Source organism: Coffea arabica, chromosome 1e (genome assembly GCF_036785885.1).
Source record: "Coffea arabica cultivar ET-39 chromosome 1e, Coffea Arabica ET-39 HiFi, whole genome shotgun sequence".
Classification (NCBI taxonomy): Eukaryota; Viridiplantae; Streptophyta; class Magnoliopsida; order Gentianales; family Rubiaceae; genus Coffea; species Coffea arabica.
Genome location: NC_092311.1, coordinates 24,267,810 through 24,276,187, shown reverse-complemented (window position 1 = coordinate 24,276,187; position 8,378 = coordinate 24,267,810). Strand labels below are relative to the sequence as shown.

Sequence of the window (8,378 nt, the reverse complement as noted above, 5' to 3'; positions counted from 1 at the left end):
TACCAGTATTCAAGACGAGATGCCATCAAATAGCTTCAAATCTGCAACAAACTTTGTAATATGAAATGTCATGCTCATAGCGGTTGCGATGCACCGTTAAGTTGATGGCATCATAGTCAAGAACACAATCTCAATTTTCTCATGCTCCAATTGTCAAAATCTACATTAACTTATTAGACACTGTGGAGTGAATGAAATTAAACTTGTTGTCCCGAACTTCAATTTTCATGAATAATGGACCAACAGGCATTGACTTGACCAACGGCATTCCAATTGCTTGATGATTGATATGCAAGATTTACAATTTTCAATGTGTTGTAAATAAATATATTTCAAAAGATTCTTGGCCCATGTTATAAACCAAAGGAAGTTATCTTGGATAAAGATTTGACCCTTTCAAAGTTTTATCTGCACAACATATTTCTAAACTTTAGCGTGTGCACCCCAAAGGATACAACTTTATCTACAATTTTTTATTTGATAGCTTACACAACAACAGTTCTATTGGTTCCTAAACATTTGCATCACATGGATAAAATCCATGATTCTCTCATTAGCCAACAAACGTGACTTTTGATAAGTTTTATCCCTTTGAACGTTACTTTTCCTAGGTCTATAAATACCAGGCATTCCTGTTTCTCCATGTACATCACCAGACTTTCCAAAAGTCGTTCTCTTTTTCTCTTGCTCTCTGCTCTTTATTTTAATTCTCCTACTCTCTGCTGGATATAGTGCAACTTGTTATTCTTGTTCCTTCTTGAAAAAAGAAGAAGACTTGTTTAATTTTGGGGAAACATTTCAGTATCCTTGAAATAGTTCTTAGCACAGTGCTATTAAACACGACTCAAGCTTCATTTTATTACCATTAGTTAACATTGTTTTGGCTATTTTTTCTACAATCTAAGAAACTATGGCCTCGGTAATGTTAATACCTCACAACCTGCATCCGCATCAATTGCAGTGGCCCTACCTTTGGCTAAGACTTTTTCGGACGTCTCCAAAATTGAAGTTTTTGTCAATGAAAACTTCAAAAGGTGGCAAAAGCATGTACACACTCTATTCGACATTCATAGAGTGGCCTATGCACTGACAGAAGCATAACCAACTGCAACTATAGATGTCAAGACGCAAGAATCCTGGCAATATGCCAATAAGATATGTCGACAAACTATTTTACAAACACTTTCAAATAAACTATTTGACGTGTACTGTAGCTGCAAGGAAGCTAAGACAATTTGGGAAGTTGATAACAAAATTTACCGCCGAAAACATCACAAAACGAAAATTCGTCGTGGGAAAGTACAACCAATGGCAAATGACAGAAGGCAAAGATATGAAAGTGTGACAGCCCCACCTTCCCTTTTTTTCTCTCAATGGTTCAGCCAAAAGAGGGGAAAGTGATAGGATTTTTTTGTCAATTTTTTGTTAGTTAAAGAGGTAAGAAAGTCTTTAGTCAAAGTCAAAGGTTCAAAACCTTTGTGACAAATAGTTAGCCAAGATTAATCCTTATCTTGTTGTTTTCCATAGGCTAAACTATTTAGCTAACCTCTAGTTATCCCTTAGCATCTTATAAAATACTATCGCTTTATGCAAAACTCCTACTAATTTTCAAAAATTTATCGCATTTATCGCATTAACGGGTCTCACTTCCATAATGCATTTGAACTTATCATGAACTAAGTTATACAAGGAAAATGATTTTAAAACTTGACTCACTTATAAAAATATCTAGAAAATTAAGGTAATAAAGTAAAGTACAGAAAATATAGTCGAAGAAATAAAATAAAATAATATAAAATAAGGAAATTTTCGGGTCCTCACACTCTCTCCCCCTTAAAAAAAATTCCGTCCTCGAAAATTCTCACATTGATTAACAAACAGCTCAGGGTATTTCGTTTGCATTTCTTCCTTCACTTCCCAAGTTGTCTTTTCTACCCCATGATTTCTCCACAAGATCTTCACCAAGGGAATTTGCTTGTTTCTCAGTTCCTTAATCTTTCAGTCGAGCAACTGCACGGGTTTCTCCTCATAGGTGAGAGACTCATTTATTTCAATTTCCTCTGGTTGTAAGATGTGAGTCGGATCAGGATGGTACTTCTTTAACATCGAGACATGGAAGACGTCATGAATCCTAGACAAACTCGGTGGTAGTTCGAGTCGGTATGCCTCCTTTCCAACTCGTTGGAGAATTTTGAAAGGTCCCACAAATCTTGGTTGAATTTTCTTTCCTTTACCACCCGTGACACTTAGCAACGGAGTGATCTTAAGAAATACAAGATCTCCAACTTCAAACTCCAAATCCTTCTTTCGGTTGGCCGCGTAATTCTTTTGTCGACTTTGAGCTGTTTGAAGTCTCTGACGTATCAATTTGATCTTTTCATGTGCATCCTCCATCCATGGCCCTGTTGTTGGATCTAAAACCTACGTTTTCCCCACTTCATCCCAGTAAACCGGTGATCGGCACTTTCTTTTGTAGAGAGTTTCGTGTGGTGCCATTTGAATATATGAATGGTAGCTGTTAATATATGGCAAACTCTACCAATGTCATGTGCTAGCCCCAACTACCTCCAAAATCCAAGATACACGTCCTTAACATATTCTCGAGGGTTTGAATGGTTCTTTCCGATTGTCCATCTGTTTGGGGGTGATATGTAGTACTAAGGTTTAGTTTGGTCCCTAAGGCTTCTTGCAACTTTTGCCAAAATCGAGACACAAATCGAGAATCCCTGTCTGAGACTATACTCATTGGGACTCCATGTAATCTCACAATTTCATCCATATACAGCTGAGCCAACTTTTCCATAGAATACTTCATGTTTATTGGCAAAAAATGGGCCGATTTGGTTAACTGATCGATGATTATCCAAATGGCATCATGACCCCTCTGTGTCCGTGGCAAGCCTGAGACAAAGTCCATCGTAATGTTTTTCCACTTCTATTCAGGTATTTCGAGGGGTTGTAACAAGGGTTTTTGATATTTGGTTTTAACTTGTTGACAGATGAGACAAGTTTGAACAAATTGAGCAATTTCCTTCTTCATGCTATCTCACCAATATAACTCTTTTAAATCCTAATACATCTTACTACTACCCGGATGGATCGTATATTTGGACCGATGAGTTTCCTCCAAAATTTATTTTTTCAACATTTCATCCTTTGACACCACTACTCGGTTCCGATATCTTAAAATTCCCTCAAGACTCAAATTGAAATCAGACAATTCCCCTTTTTGCACCTTTTCCATCCACTTTTGTACCGCCGAATCTTTCTTCTGAGCCTTTTTTATTCGATCTAGTAGAGTGGATTTCACCGTAATATTTTCAAAAATCACTTTCTCACGTTCAAGACGAGGATTCCACTCACTAACTTTTTCTAACATATCCCATTCTTTAATCATTAACCCAGCCACTTGAGCCTTTTGACTTAAGGCATCTGCTACGACATTAGTCTTCCCAGGATTGTAGTTAATCGTACAGTCATAATCTTCTAAAAATTCCATCCATCGACACTACCTCATGTTTGTCGCGCCCCACTTTTTGAATGAAAGTGAATGTGTGTGATGTGTGGTGTGAACGTGTGCAACATAAAAAGTAAAAGGCCATGGGACTTTGGAAAGCGACGATTTGGCCAAATGAAATTTAAAAAGGGTTTTTTAAATATGAAAAGTTTGGAGTCGCCACTTGGTATAGATTTGGGGTGTACCAAGTCACCCAAAAAGTGTTTTTTAAAGACAAAGTAGTAAAACCCTTTTTAAAACGACTCCTAGTCCACGTAAGCCAAAGAAAAAGGTTCGGGGGTCACGTTTGACAAAGGGGAAGGCAAGGATAGAATCCAAGGCACCCCTTTGACCTAGCCAAGGCTAGTGGCGCGACTTAAACCAATTTTTCCTAGTTTTCTACCCAATGTATGTTCGCACGTTGGATATGACTATGTGAATGCAGAACGGAAAGAAAAAATGCAATCCTAAATTCTACGATGTCTCTTGTGAGGCTTTTGGTCCCAAACCACATGAATTGTGGCGGCCAACAAAGGAACACCTCATAGAGGTCGATTAATGCAAATGAGACTCAAGTGTGCAAGTGTGAAAGTGTATGAAAGATGCAAGAAATGTAAGTGCAAGTGTGCAAAATTGTATAAAGGTGCTTGTGTGAAATTGTAAAAAAAATCCAAGCGTTTGTGTGCAGATGTATGAAATGGTGCTCGTGTGAAATTGTGTGAAAAATCCAAGTGTTTGTGTGCAAGGGAAGGGATATGAAGGTGCATGTGTGAAAGTAGGAGGAGAAAATAAAAGTGTAATGAGGGTATAGAATGATAGAGTGAATATAGAATGCATGAGCCTAGGGAATGCAAGCAAGACGGGTACGGGGGTTGACTCCTAACTTTCGACTTTGATTTTCCCTTTGATTAGAAGGCAAAACTAGCGTGCTAAGGCTATCGAGTAGCCACACTCGCTTGTTTCCCTTATCAGAAGGGGACCCTCAAGCAAATGGACCCTACAACTATCATGATATGCAAAAATCCTAAAATGAAGGGAAAGGGGGTTCGAGGAGCATGCCAAGTGATAAAACTAAGAAAAATGCATGATTTGTGGTGAACAAGCAAATGATATGCTAATGAGGGGAAATCCCTAAGGGTCTAGCGTTGGACTAGCCCATTCTATGAATTCCGACTAGCGTTGGACTAGCGGAAACGTACAGTCATCCATTCCATTCATTCATGGCTATGAAAGCAAGTAGACATGCCAAAATACTCGTAAACACATAGCACATAGCATTTAGCATGCTCGACTAGATGCAAGAGCCTAATAAAGCAATTAAACATGTAGCAACAAAAACAAGCAAGCAAGGGGAAGGGGAAGTGGACCAGATGCTCTCCGAGCCCTATCTATTACAAGCCAAGAGGTGTACACATACCCCATGAAAGCATAAAGGGGAAGGGGAAATGGACCAGATGCTCTCCGAGCCCTATCTATTACAAGCCAAGAGGTGTACACATACCCCATAAAACTTAAATAAAGTAAAAGCAAGTAAATGCATGCATGGAGGTAAGGAAAGCGGAGTAGGCATGCATATTCACATAACACGTAGGAGCACATAGGGTCAAATGAAGTGCAAAATGAGGGATAGGGTGTACCTCCTTTGAAGCGACGCCCTAACGTAGTGAAATTACTAATTTATCCTCCAAAATAAAAGAAATGGTCAAGGTACCAATTTATTTGGAAAAATTAAAAGAAATGTGCAAAGCAAAGCTCACTTGACCATAAAGTCCCCAAAGTCATGACTTAAGTGCAATTGACAAAGCATGGTAATTAGTTGAAGCAAAACAAGCAATGAATTGAAAAATTAAAATTTCCAAGGACCAAATTGCAAATATTAACAAAGCACTCAAGCTTAATCAAACACTTTTCAGGAACTTCAAAGGTCCAAGGGCAAAGACAAAAGCAAGTAATAGCTCAGATTGCAAACACTTTAGAACTTGAATGCAAACGATTGAAAAGCAAACGGGTCTTTGTAGCATTGCTGCAAAATCTCATGGACTAAATTGATTAATCCTTCCAATTTCTGGGTCATAGTAGAACAAGGGGAGACTTGGGGGGTTAAGAGACAATTCTGAAATTATCCATGCATGCAAAACACGTAGAAGCCTTTCATTTCTGCGCCAATTCAGCTGCATTTCCTTCATGTTTCACTCCCAAATGCCAACTCCACATCCAATCACATACCTTAACCAAAGCTAACATCAAAAACTTTAAACTTAGACAGTAAAAACATAAGTTTAACATCCCAAATCAGCAAAGACAAAGGTGGAAATCATTCAAACATTGAAGAATGAACATGCAAACATTGAAGAATGAAAACTGCTATAGCTGAAAGTGAAATCTGCTGCATTTTACTTGCAAACTAACTCAAATTTTCTGGTTCAAATACATAACTTCGACCAAGATTAAGCAACAAACAACTTTGGCTTGAGCAACCATGATCCAAGCAAGCAAACAACCCAGAAAAACATTATATTCAGGTCTGAAATAACATGCAAGCAACAATAAAAGGTTTCAGCTTCAACAATGTTTCCGGCCAAACAACTTTGCAGCAATTTTCTTATAAACTCAGATTCTTATCACAACCTTGATTAGATGTAATTAAACTCAACGTCACAACTTTAGACCAAGCCCACAACTAAACCACCATCATAATCCAAACAAACAAGAAACCCAAGAAGATATCATGCAAATTTCTGGAATAAACATGCGTGCAACACTGGTTTGACAACTTCAATCATTCATTTTCCAGCAAGCATTGGATCCCAATTCAGGCATTTCAGCCAAAGTAGCACAAGACTGGACATTACCTAGACTGAACAGCCACAGCTACGGTAAAAACAAACAAAGACAAAAAGAAGGAAAATGCAATCTAGCCGAAAAGATGAAATTGCAGCAGAAATTCTGCTGTGAACTGCGCAGCTCATTCCATGCAATTTAGGTCCGTATGAAAACTCTAACAATTTGTTATCTCATCAGCCCCAACCCACATAATCCTCACTCATTGATCGATCTGGGAGAAACCAGGCCAAACCAATGCACTCCTCAACCAAAACAGAAATAAAAATCCAACCTTCCTCAAATATCAAAACCCAACCATGAAACGAAAAGTGTTAGATGGAATGCCAAAAGAAAACGGACAAAGTTGGCTTCAGATTTTGGAAACAAAATGGTTGGTAAGAAAAACAAAACGTTATCAGGCCTGGCTATACTCAAAACACAGAAAAACATCGAAGGAAGGGAACAACTTTACTTGCAAACCCCAATGAACACAAGAAAACTGCATGCTGTCACGCAAAAATCATCCAAAACACCAAGCTTTACTTTAGCGATCAAGAACTCAGTGCAAGACTCCAGGAACTCTAATTACGCAGACCAGATTTCATAGGAAATGGAAATAGATACAGAAACGGGTGGAAAGCTACCTGTTGACCACCTTTGGGTTTGAAGCTTCAGCTTGGGTGATGAAGAAATCGATTGCAGAGTCTGATGAAGTCGCTGCTTGGGGTTTCTTTCAGTCTCCTTCTGGTTTCAGCCGTCCAACCAACTTCTCAACCGTCACTAGCCTTTCCAAATCTTTGCCGCAGTCAATCGATGCCCCCTCTTTGCTATTTCCCTTTCCTCTCACCAGGCTGTCAAGCTCTCCGCCGCCACCCCAAACTCTCTTTCGGACTTTTCCCAGATTTCTTTCCTTTCTCCAGATCCTTGCAGCCGTCCGTCTCTCTATGATGTTTTCTTTTGCCGTTTACTCTTTCTCCCGTAACTCTCTCCTCAATCCTCGGGTGGGTTTTCTTTTTTTGCTTTTGTTTCTCTCCCCGTTGGTTTTCCCTTTTGTTTTGGCCGAAGCCCCCTTTCTCTTGCGGCTCCCCTCTCTCTTTGTTTTTGTTTTCTCAGCTCACAGATCATTCCCCAGCTTTCTCTCACCAAAACCCTTCCTACCCCTCTCGGATTTTTAGTTCTTGGCCGTCCAGATTTTGCAGCCGTTATCTCTCTGATGAAAAAACCTCTCCCTTTGCGGCTGTCCTTCTCTTTCTTTATATACCTGCCCTCCAACCCTAAAACCCAGTCCTTTCTGTTATATTTGCCATCCAAGGAGCTCCCCGAAGCCCCTCCTTGCAAGCTGCAAAAACGCAGCTTGCAAGTCGCGTGTCATTTTTTTTTTTTTTTTTTTTTTACAATAACAATTACAGAAATGATAAAATCAAATATAAATAATAACAACAAAATTACACAAACTAGGTAATAATAATAATAACAAAACAAAAATAATTTTTAAAAAAAAACTAAACAAAAATGGCTATTTTTAATTTTTCGTTTTTCATCATTTCCTTTTCCCAAAATAACTTAATAAAAATAACTAAAGTGCCCAAAGATTGAATTTAAAGAAATAAACATATTTTTGTGAACAAATTTTCCTTTTTCCTTTTTCTCTTTTTTTTTCATTTTTCCAATCCAACTGAAGCCTATTTTTTGAATTTTCCTTTTCAAGAAAGCATTGAATTTAAACAAAATGACTAAAATGATTTTTCCTTTTCTTTCTAAAAACTCTATAAACTTAAAAACTAAGAAAACTAAAAACTAAAATCTAAAACTTAAAAGTGATTAAAAACCTGAAATGACAAAATAAAAAATGAATAGACAAACTAAAAGGGCCAAATGAATAAAACTAAAATAAAATAACAACTAAAAATGCAAAACACACAACAATGAACTAAATGCAAGCGATCTAAAATAAAAATCATGAAGTAGATGCCACATACAAATTATTCAAAATTTGGTGTCTACAATGTTCAACTCCTTTTGAGACAATAAGTACTTAAGACTCCTGTGATCGGTATAA

General features: G+C 37.9%; 1 long non-coding RNA gene across 2 annotated transcripts; it reads right to left on the bottom strand.

Moving 5' to 3' along the window:
• Window positions 1–3,953: 3,953 nt before the first annotated feature.
• LOC113701619 (uncharacterized) lies at window positions 3,954–7,700 on the bottom strand. 2 transcript variants are annotated; one of them, XR_011816258.1, is made up of 2 exons: window positions 6,964–7,700; window positions 3,954–5,733 (listed from the first exon to the last, which is right to left on the bottom strand). It is a non-coding gene; the product is annotated as an uncharacterized lncRNA (long non-coding RNA). The 2 variants fall into 2 exon arrangements; XR_003450944.2 differs by having other exon boundaries at window positions 3,954–5,722.
• Between the last annotated feature and the right edge of the window lie 678 nt (window positions 7,701–8,378).